This window comes from Phaethon lepturus, unplaced genomic scaffold (genome assembly GCF_000687285.1).
Source record: "Phaethon lepturus isolate BGI_N335 unplaced genomic scaffold, ASM68728v1 scaffold34153, whole genome shotgun sequence".
In the NCBI taxonomy this organism is placed as follows: domain Eukaryota; kingdom Metazoa; phylum Chordata; class Aves; order Phaethontiformes; family Phaethontidae; genus Phaethon; species Phaethon lepturus.
This window is the reverse complement of record NW_010530458.1, coordinates 1,129-12,523: the sequence shown is the minus strand read 5'-3', so window position 1 is coordinate 12,523 and position 11,395 is coordinate 1,129. Positions and strand designations below refer to the sequence as shown.

At 43.5% G+C, this 11,395-nt stretch overlaps 1 non-coding gene across 1 annotated transcript; it reads left to right on the top strand.

Annotated features, from left to right (window-relative positions):
* Positions 1–4,918: 4,918 nt before the first annotated feature.
* Positions 4,919–4,992, top strand: TRNAN-GUU. Its single transcript has one exon. It is a non-coding gene; the product is annotated as a tRNA-Asn (tRNA).
* Positions 4,993–11,395: the final 6,403 nt, after the last annotated feature.

The window sequence follows — 11,395 nt, the reverse complement described above, 5'->3', positions numbered from 1 at the left end:
CCAGTATTGACAGTATTTTCTTCTTCCTTCATCTTTCCCATTTAGTGTACTAATACAAAAAAAGATAACAGCAGATATTTTTTAACAGTTTGGTCTACATCAGGCACTTAAAATAAATGCAATGGACTTAAAAATACCTATGAACAATCTAACTGCAGCATGTCAACCTCCCGGAAGAATGGCAGCAGATAAAGCCAAGGGGACTCCCTTGCAGGAGACAGCTATGCTGTCAGACAAGACTCTTCTCACCACAATCCAGCACAGCCACAGTTCGTTACGTATCAGTAAAAACACATGGTAAAAAGCAGAAATGACCACACTGTTCAGTTTAAGCATCCTACAAGTTTAATATTGACAGCAAAAGCTCCAAAGAAAAACCGCAGCATTATCAAGGTGGAAAATGTGTCTCTTCAAGCACAAGATGCATTTATTTTCTCATGTCTACTAATCACACAAAGTCAAAATGCTCTGACAGCCTCTCCAACTTACGTCATACCATTTTGCCCAAGGGGCCATCAGTCAGCTTTTTGACAGCTACATTAATTCACAGTTTTGTGTACAGCTTCAAAAAGAGAACCTATCCACACCACCAGTTTTGTGGAATCCAATACTTTGGTTATTTTTGCAGCATGTGGTAGTTATACTAGTATACGACTATACTAGTATACTACTACTATAACTAGTAGACTAGTGACCCTCACACTTCCCATGTTTTGGGTGCAGTGAGTAACAAAAATATTAGTGACTTCTACTCCTTCTCAATTGAAGGGTCACAAGAGAAGACTTATTACTCTGATCTGGTTATGCACAGTTCAAGTAATTGGAGGAAAAAGTTAACTTTTAAGACACTTGTCTCTGTTTGCTTATCAAGTTTTCAAAGAAGTTTAGACTTTCTTCTATTTTCCCAGAGGCCTGTAAGGAGCTCCTAAAAAGTATTTTCAAGGTTCATTCCCCTCTCTCCAATTCCTTACAGAGCTGCTTTACCGTCACACCAGCAATAAGTCCAGAGCTAGGCAACCAGTGTAATGCGATAGGTATTTTTTTTATGCTGACCGGCATTCTTGACACATCAATGCTACACACCCTACATTGTTGTGATCGCTTTTGACTTCAGTTGATGATTATAAAATATTTCACCCAGTCATTGTGTAAACTGATACAGACCTGTCCACAGAATTATTATACCAGCATGAACACCTGTGTTCAGTAGCAAACAAACCTTTCTAGCACCTAATCTCATTGAGGGACATCCACAGTAACTCATGAGACCTCTGCTGAACAGAGTAACTTATAAGCAATTGTTTGTATGTATACCTAAGGAAACTGTGATAACAGTATAAACCAAAAATTATAGCAGGATTCCTGAGTGTATCACAAAGTCATGACTAAGTCACAGCAATTGTGCAATAAAGCATAGCATATCTTTTGTTTGTATGCATGAGAAATTAATATTGGTGTGACTTACAAACAGCAGCACAATTACAACAACCACATTAACCTTAGTGCTGTGGACAGGTGCAAATTAGCCCTCAAAGTCATCAGTCTCAAAAGCCTGACCACCCTATGACAAATAGCAATCTCTCCAAACTCTAATGTATGGGTTTTTTAGGGTTGTTTTTTCTCCATTTGAATTAGTGTTACAGGAATACAAAACTACAGAGAACAAAACTCCAATTATACATGGCAGAGAAAATACCGACCTTTGAAATCACAGTAATACTCAGCTCTCTGCCACAGAAATATTATGTGTAAAAATGAACTAAAGTAGTAAAGCAGACTCCATTACTTACCTTACCTTGTTGTTTCAAAGATTCATTTAGAGGAGCATCCCCACTATTGGAACCTTTATGAGACCTTGACATAGTAGGACTTTTTTTTTTTTTAAAGAGAAAACCCTATTAAATAAAACTGCTAGTTGTCATAGACTAGTAGAAAAGAGCTTCCCCTAGAAAACTTCCTTTTATAAACCTCACCATGGGTGTGGCTAAATGACTAGCTCCACCCTTCATCCCACTTAGAAACCCAGAGAGCCTATAAAAAACTTCTCTGGAGCAAGGAATAATTTTGTCAACTTGTCACGTGTTCTGTTTAAAAAAAAAAAAGTAGATGACTAGTTGATAGTTTCACAAGTTAATGGGAAAAATGTAGATAAATAAAGTTGTCTCTAGTATTTGCAGTTCCTGCAACAGGGTCTACAAACATTTAGTGGGTGAGCTTGCTTTTTTTGTTGTTCACTTTTTAAAAGCACTGCTGTAGCAACCTGAGAGAAGTCTAACAGCTTTTTGTGTTTATTTGTATTAAAGATGCATTATATTTAAAACCAACACTTCTATGGACTTGTAGCAATTTCCACTTGCATAACCTCCTGAGCCTTCCCCACCAGTGAAGGCTCCTGCTTTCATCACTTACGTCATGAAGATGATGCAAGATCAAAGCCCTTTGCATGCCTTATCAAATCAAACACATCTGCACTGTGGAGGGATGACCACCAATAGAAAACAGAATGTGTTCTTTTGTCCTCTTAACTACTCTACATCTTAAAAAAAAGAAGTCAACTTTCTTTTTTCTCAAGGCTTAATTCAAGAGGATGGGGAGATGAACTAAGATGTTGTCGCTAAGGCAATATTGCCAACAAAGTTATATATTGCCTTGGTGTGTGATACAAACACACCTAAAGGTCTGCACTCTTCTTTCTTACTCAAGCTTTCGTACTATCCCAACCGAGAGTTTTTGTATTTAAAATATAAGTATAAGGAATTATAAGCATAGCGCTTAAGGTTTTTTTTCACTGAATAGTTGAGGTTATCCTGGCACTCCTGCAGGAGCCTGGGTGTGAAATCCGAGTTCTTGAGGTGTTTGGCAGGAGCTCAACTATGCTTCTATCATCTGGGTTTACTTTCAAGGGAATGATTAGGAAATTATGTTCTTGTTAACAAGATCTGTGCAAGTAATGGCTATTATGCCCAACATTTCCTGTGTTTAAGCTGAAGTGATTGTTCCATCTTGATATGAAGAGCTGAGGTATTTACTTGAGAATTAGTTATTTGGGCCAAATCTTAACTTTAAAAAGTATTACAAGAATAACATTCATCCCTTTGCACAGTACCAGGCCATTTCTGTCTGAAAATGCAAGCTGGTCTTTAAAATATATGTATCCATGTGGAACTTTTACAGTAAAAATTAGAATATAAGCTTAATACTGCCTGTACTCCTCTTCCCCCTCCTCCCAAGGTATCAGATGGAGGAAAAAAATCACCTTCATTACAACAAGAAATTTTGATTAATAAACTACAGCATTCGCTTTTCATTGCTTCTGTACCCCTGCAGGCAAGACAAAGCATCTTTTACTTTAAAATCCGTACTTGAAGGACAGATACCCATGTCCCTTTCTGTGGCTGAAAGTCTGTAATCTCATGCTCTGCCGTAAATGAATGCAAAAACTCTGCAGCGTTCTCCAAGGGCAATAAAACCATTTCACCCTTTAAAGAAGGTCCGATGATTCTGGGGAAAAGGTAACAACTTGGCAAGTTCAGAAATTAAACATCGCATGCAAGAGTAAAGACAGCAGTCATATCGAAATGCAGAGTTGGGAGAAATAGAGACGAGCTCGTTTTCTTTCCCGGCACGGTGAGGCTCCCCAGCAGAGGTGCGCACCGCGGGCCGGCTTCCTCCCTGCCCGCTTCGGCGACAAGGGGCGAAACAGGTCAGCTCCGACACCCTCGGCCAAGTTCTCACCTCCTTTGAATTTATGTTCCCCGAGCACAGCGGGGGGGGAATCCACAGGTGTGGGTGGGTGAAAGGAGGAGGAATATCACAGGAGACGGGCAAGACCCGAAATGGGGACACGAGCACTAGCGTGCTGTGCTCAGCGCAGCCAGCTCTGTACTGATGCGCTTCCAGGCTGGGGCCTGAAACCATGCTCTGTTTAGAAGTACAGGTCTGGGAAGATACCAGAGATGATGTTTTAACTTTTAAAGGATCTGCTGTTTTAGCTGGCAGTAACTATACCCCAATACTAAAACAGGAAATGGTGAAACTAAGTACGGTCTCATCTGTAGCAGCTAGCAAATAAAATCAAGAGAGAAAACGCTCAGTGCCTGGGATTCGCTGCTCACATACCCTGCACATGGAAAAAAAATAAGTAAGTCTTATTTTCCGAATATCACCAACAACTCTTACAACTACGAGGGCACATCTGCACTGCCTGCCAGAACTCCTTTATCGCTGTCCCAATGGCAAACACAGCATGATGCGGCTGTAAGAGCAATCACATTTTTTGCCGTTATAACCAGAGGAAATTGCTAAAGCTTAGTTGACCAGATCGTATTTTAGCAGCTTCCGCTACAAGTAGGTTAGTCCTTGCTGAGGAGGCACTTCAGTCATACCCATCTCTACCGATGTCACCTTGCCTTTGCCAGCTGCTACCGTGCAGGTAAGTCTTAAAACACCTTTGCTTTCCCGAGCAAGGACGGTTGTGAGAGCTCCTCTACACCTGCTCACACTTAGCAAGGCATCGAGGTTTCCAGTGCAGAATTAACCTGCCTGCTGACACTTCAGGTTCGGGGGGAAACTTAGATTTGGTCCTGCTTTGTTCCACAGTCCCCTCCTTCTTCAACAGCCGCCTGGATCAAAAGCTCTGGGTTTGATAAAGCAGCGTGTTCAACCCCCGAAGGCAGAGACTGCTGCTCACGCCCCTCGGCGAGGCGCACGGCTGGGTAAGGCTAACCCGAACCCCGCCGCCGTAGCCCTTCCCTGGCGCCTCGCCTTGCCCACGGAGCCCATGACCAGACCGGAAAAGAAGAGTCAGTTGCCAAACGGCGACCAGGACTCAGCCTGGCAGGAGAGGGGTCCACGGGTGCCAGGGCCACTGACAAGCTGGAACCCCCGTCAGCAAGGTACAAAGCAGCGCCCGCAGGGAGTCTCTGTGGCGCAATTGGTTAGCGCGTTCGGCTGTTAACCGAAAGGTTGGTGGTTCGAGCCCACCCAGGGACGGAATCCCTCTTTCGCTGCGCGGGGGGGGATGTTGGAACTCGGTGACCTTGAGTGTCTTTCCCAACGCAAACCGCTCTGTGCTCCCATAAAAAGAGGACACTCGCTATCCAGCCCCCTGGGCAAGGGCAGAGGGGAAAAAAGAGCACGCTGGCAGAATTACTGCTAATTTTGCGGTGAAGTCAGGATGCAGCTAAGGGGGGAAAAAACCACAACCCAGATAAAGAAGGTGAAAAATCCTTGGAAGAGGGATTGTATGAGAAAGAAAGGGGCACTCCAGAGGAGCAGCAGCAGCAGTAGTGAATGGGTGCAGGGTTCTTTCCAGGCACAAAACCAACAACACTGAAGTGGCTGAAAGCCCAGACCTTTTGTTTTCTTAACAGAGGGTTTTTGTCATCATCTGGAATAATTTAATCTGCACTTCAAAAGTCTTCCAAAAGAGAGCCAACCTGGAGCTGCTGTTCAAAACTTCAGCAAATGCAATTTTCCTCTGACATTCCCAGGTTGTTTTCAGGTGCACCTTGCAACCCTCGCTTCCCCTACAGAAATGTATATTCCTAGCAAATTTCCTGTGGCTTGCTAACAAGGCGTAAAGATGTTCACAACCAATTGCCAATGTCTAGTCTCTTGTATCTCTAAATTTCCTGCTTTTTTGGTAAATATTTCTCATTATGATGATTGATACCAAAGCTCACAAGGGAATTAAAGGGTTAATGGAGCTGAAAGAAGTAGAATAGAACTATGAAAAGTTACTGTAATCAATAATGGCTGAGAACTTGAGCTGCAAGAAAAAGATGTAAAAATTAGCAGAAAAAAATGAAGAGCTTTTAAGGCTTTATGTCAGGGTTTTTAAATACATGACTGTTTGGTAATAACTAAATTATTTGGCTTTACAGCAGACCTGCAGACTAACCTGTTGAAGTGGAACAGAGCTGCATGAGTGGGACGTGGCCACAAACCACTCCAGGGAAACCCCAAAGCATGTGATGCTGTATGGAGCATCAAACGCCAAGGCAAGTATTTGCTCCATTGGTGCAGCCTAGTAGTTGGAGTTTAAGCAGTAATCCTGATCAGACAGGAGCTCTCTGCTGCCTCTGTGATTAGCTTAATTACAAGCAGAAGTTACCTGTTCTCCTTCTGTACGTATGGGTCTGTTAATACTAACGATGTGCTCGTGCCATCTGCCAATGAGCTATTTCCAATTTTACAAAGCACAGCAGACAATATTTGCAGGTGTTTGGAAATGTATTTATTTGGCCATTAAATCCACAAGACCTAAACATTGCCAAACAATATTTGCATTTGCAGGCACTCCTGCAAGACAATGTCTTCTAAACTAATATCAGACATGAAGAACTCAAGAGAGGTATTCACCTATTGCTTCAGTTTTGCATCTTAGTCTGGGCCTTTGCCCCTGGCTTGCAAATATTCTTGGATTCAGAATGGTAAGCTCGTCAAGGGATGCTGCATTCCCAGCAGAGATGTGTCATGAGATCCAAGGTTAGTACAAGTGCCATATTGCAATGAAGCCTCAAGAATGAGTTTACTCACAGTGTTTCTACTTAGTCTGGATATTGTAAAGCCAAACAGAATATACGGTTTTCCTTTGGTAAAACTTGACATGCTTTGCTTGCAGTGCGATTCAAACTGTCTGAAGAGACTGCTACTATTATATATTCAACCCAGTATTAATTGAGACATAAAATGATTACCAGATCAAAGCTTATTTTAATAAAATTTCTCTGGAAGGAGTAGCCTGAGAAGATACTGAGCCATTTCACATTAGATGTTGCACAACCAAACCATGCAGTGAAATGAGAGACAGGTTTTTCCCTGCTGGCTTTAACAATCAAGATTTGCTAGATTAAAACAACTTATGTGTCTGAAGCTTACAGCTGATAGACCTGCATGTTACATCCTTCTTCCCTTCTCACCTGTCAAATCTATGTAGGATTTGTGTTTTCTGGCAACTTGTTATTTTTATGTGGTTTGGCATTGGTAATTAGATCAACCTGAAAGCTTGTCATTTATGCATACAGTACATTATCCAGTGTTAGGACCCTACTAATTTTATCCCTTAAGGAAAAAAGAGTAAACTTGAGTAAATGTTGTATTCAATATCTGAAATTGTCTTGCTGAAGAAATACCACTGGCTTCTTCCTATAAGGTGGAAAAGTAACATGGTGAGCCATTCTCAGAAGAGACCACGTTAAAGATTAGGCTCCTACAAAGCATTAGAACTGTTCCTAAACTTTAAATAGGACAAATTTGAAATCTGGGATCATTCAAGGTTCAGTGGAATGAAGCTGGATGAATACAAAACTCTTCAGCACAAGACGCAGGAGCTCCTGGGACTGATGAGACATTCAGCCAGGATCACCAAGGCTCTCCCTGCGAACGCTGTCATGTTTTCATCTTCTCTACCACCCCTGCTCCTCCTCTTCACCACCATCAGGCATCTTTACCAGACCACTGTGAAAAATTGTCCCCTTTTTAGGGCAGCAGTTGCTGATCAGATTGGAGCATACCTGCCCCTCCTGAAGCCCTGCTCTTGCTGCAGGGACTCTGTTAGACAGCAGGGTTGCTTCCCTTCAGCCTTTTTAAAACCCTGTTTAGACACGGCCTTAATAAAAATAGCGCAGGGCAGCCCTGCTGCTGGCTGCGACGCTGGGCAGTGCTCCCAGAACTGCCTGTCCTGCGACAGCGTGCCGGGGCCGCGCTTCAGCTCATGCGGGACAAACGTGAAACTGTTCTGAGATCCAATTAGATAACAATACGATAAATGCTTGCCCTGACAGCTTTCCTAGAGCATTCTTGTTTTCGGGGTCCTTTCCCTGCTGTTAAGGTTTTGCATTCTGCTCTCCCCTCTCTTGAGCCCTGCTGCCAGTCCCGTTTTCCCTCACCTGACTTTCCCAAATGCAGAAGATGAGTCACTGCTTCTTCCTTACAGTCCATGAAGTGTCTGTTCAAACCCCTTGAAAAAAACACCTTGTTTGAGGCTCTTTCCCCACCCACCGTTCCTGCAGCCAGACTAAACCCCATGGTTTCTCCTGCTGCGCTTAGAGCACTCTTTGCTCTGTCAGAGTCCAGTCTCTAAGTTCACTGGCTCCTAGAGACGGGCATCGTAGAGACTGCCAGCAGGCAGGATCTGCAGCCACCCCATGACAAAAAGGATGCAAAAGCTGTACATGGATTTCCCCAAATCGCCTCACCTTTTCATCAGTGAGAAATCAGGCCCCACTGAAGCTGCAAGGATTTCACATCGGCAGTTGTAGCTCTCCTCAAAGGAGCTAAGCCAAAACACTGACTTTTACATACACACAGAGACATACCTATACCTGCATAAAAAGAAAGAAATAATAGCTATAAAGGTGCTGAAAGGCTCAGGATCTCATTTAAACCTCACCCAACAGCAACACGTGTGCCATCATGCAACGGCTGGTCTTTGGGCCCCCGGTGACTCAGAGCGATGCCATCGACGCACGCCCCACCGGGCTCGCTGCGCCGGCTGCAGTTCTCCCTCCCGTGGCCCACGCAAACACCAGCCCAGCCTGATTCCGCCTGAGACAACAGCTTATGGTTTTTAACACGATATAGTATCACTTTCCAGAGGTGCCCGAGGGAAAAAAATGCTTTCCACTCACCTAATTGTGTTAGTCTAATGTTTCTCCCTCTTCTGGAATTAAGTTATTATTTAAAAACTTGACTGTACTAAGGTTTCAGTGTTGCGAGGCTTAAGAGAAGAAGGGCCAGGATAAAAGCTATTGTAGGGTAAATTTGAATGACATGCTTTAGCAAATGTTTTAGTAATTTTGAAGGCCCCCAAATTTTTTTTCTAAGATTAACCAAGGATGAATTATTGAGATTGTCCATTTGGGAATGTGGGTGTGGGGGTGGGTGGAGGTGGTCATTTGTTTTTTAACTCCTCCAAATATTTCACTGGCATTTGCAGAAATGGTCAAAAACAACACAGAAAAATGCCAATTAGCCAAAAGAGACAATGATGAGCGTTGAGAACGCTTGGGCTTGTAAAAGCTGAATGAAACGAGATTTGAGAGTTTTATTGTCAGAGAAGGTCCTTAGATTTACAGCATCAGACTAAAATTGAATCAGGCCATTGCAAACAAAATCATAGGGCTGAAATAACTATTGAGCCCCAGACTACCAGTCAGCATCGTCAATGCCTAGGTTATTTCCAACGCACTGTAGACAGACCCTGTGTCCTCCTGAGTAAGCTGTCCCCGCTGCCCTTGTGGACAGGAAGCTTCTCCTGCCTGAGGAGAAAAAGTAACGGCTTCCTCTGTTGCTTCTCAGCGGAAGAAGCATGCTACCAAGACTGTCTTGGTTTCAGTCAGGATAGAGTTAATTTTCTTCACAGAAGCTAGTGTGAGACTGTGTTTTGGATTTGGGATGAGAAAATGTAGACAATGTCCCGATGTGTTCAGTTGTTGCTGAGCAGTCAAGGACAGTCCAACTTCTCGTGCTGGGCTGCCAGCGAGCAGGCTGGGGGTACACAGGAAGCTGGTGGTGGACACAGCCAGGACAGCTGACCCAGGCTGGCCAACGAGATATTCCATACCATATAACGTCATGCTCGGTATATAAAGCTGGGATGAAGAAGAAGGAAGGGCTGGAGGGACATTCGGAGTGATGGCGTCTGTCTTCCCAAGACACCATTACGCATGATGCAGCCCTGCTTCCCTGGAGATGGCTGAACCCCTGCCTGCCCATGGGGAGTGGTGAATGAATTCCTTGTTTTGCTTTGCTTGGGTGCGCGGCTTTTGCTTTCCCTATTAAACTGCCTTTATCTCAAACCATGAGTTTCCTCACTTTTACACTTCCAATTCTCTGCCCCGTCCCACCATGGGGGAGTGAGCGAGCGGCTGCGTGGGGCTTAGTTGCCAGCTGGGGCTAAACCACAACAAAGGCTTAACTTTGAAGAACAGGTACCTGGTGGCCAATTGCCAAAAGTTTTAAATAAGCAGAAGACACCCCAAATGACCAAGCCCTATTCAGCACCAGGGATTCTGATACAGTCTGATAGGGAAATTGGCCAAGTTATACCAACCAGCCATGGCACACCACACAAAGTGAGGTCATAGCAAAATGTCCACATTTTCCTGTCTCCAAAACATCTCCAAAAGGCATAGATGTCTCATAGACACCAAGCCCACAAGACGTTAACTGCCCCATATGCTGCAGTCCCTGACTCCTTCCCTCTCTTACTAAGTGCTGAGCCTTTTTCTCCTTATGAAGCTCAAGTAGCTCATGGATTCTGCAGGCTGAATTTGAGGCAGACTGAAGGAAACTACACTTGTTCTCAGGAATAAGTCAAGTTTATCAACTGCTAGTCATTTCTGAAGCCCTTGGTTGTATTTAAACAGATGATATAGCATCTCAGTCAGCTTCCTTTGCTAGAGACAGTATGAAACTTCACTATTGCAGCAGCAATATCATACATCTTGAATGTTTTAGGAAGATGGAGAGCTCCCTGTAACTCCAACACTGCATCCACAGGATACGGCAGCAGGTGAGTTAAGGGATCATAACCCTCCTGTTCTCCACTTTGGGGATGATTTTCACTTCAAGGGCTTTACTAACAGGCAGCCATTGAAGCTCTGCAGTGGTTGCGGATAATCCCTGTGTGAGACAAAGACATTTTGTGCTTTTTGTATTTTCTCACTCGTGGGGCGAAGGCCCGCCCCACACATCCAGTTGTGTGCATAAAGACGTAACTAAGGATTAAAGCAGGAGTCCCTGTATCTCAGGGGAAGGAGACGGAGTGAGTGTATGTACACCAAGGACTAGGAGAGCATTTGGCCCATGACCTGGGCATCCTGACGTAACAGTGCATACAGTTGATCATACAGCTGTTGAATAATAAATATCTCAACATGCCCTTGAGACAGCACTTCTAAATACTTGGCTCTTCATTGAACCAACCAGAGCCCTGACTAAAAGATTTGCCCTGCAATAGCGTTCCTGTAGAAGTTCTTACACAGTTCATTTGACTTCAAAAGACAGTATCTTTTAAAAGAGCAAGTGCAGCTTACAAAATAACCTTTAAGCTGTACGATGATTTGTTTGAAATACTGTTCTGCTGTTCCACTTCGAAAATGTAATCTCTGTCTCAGTGTTTATCTTTGCTTACAACAGATCAAAATTGCTGCAGGATTTCTTATAAAAAGTTTTCACTTTCTTTACTGTTTTAGATTTCTCGCTATGTTAAGTTATGAGCTTATATTATTAGCCTCAGTTGGTTTGCTACACAGTTTGGGGCCACAGATAAAAAGCAAATATCCCTTTGGGAAGCAAGTAAAGTACAAAAAGGACTATAACTCACTCACCATAGAAAGCACCAGGGGGATGTTTGAATTATCAGAAGCTGTTTAAAATGAAAAACTGG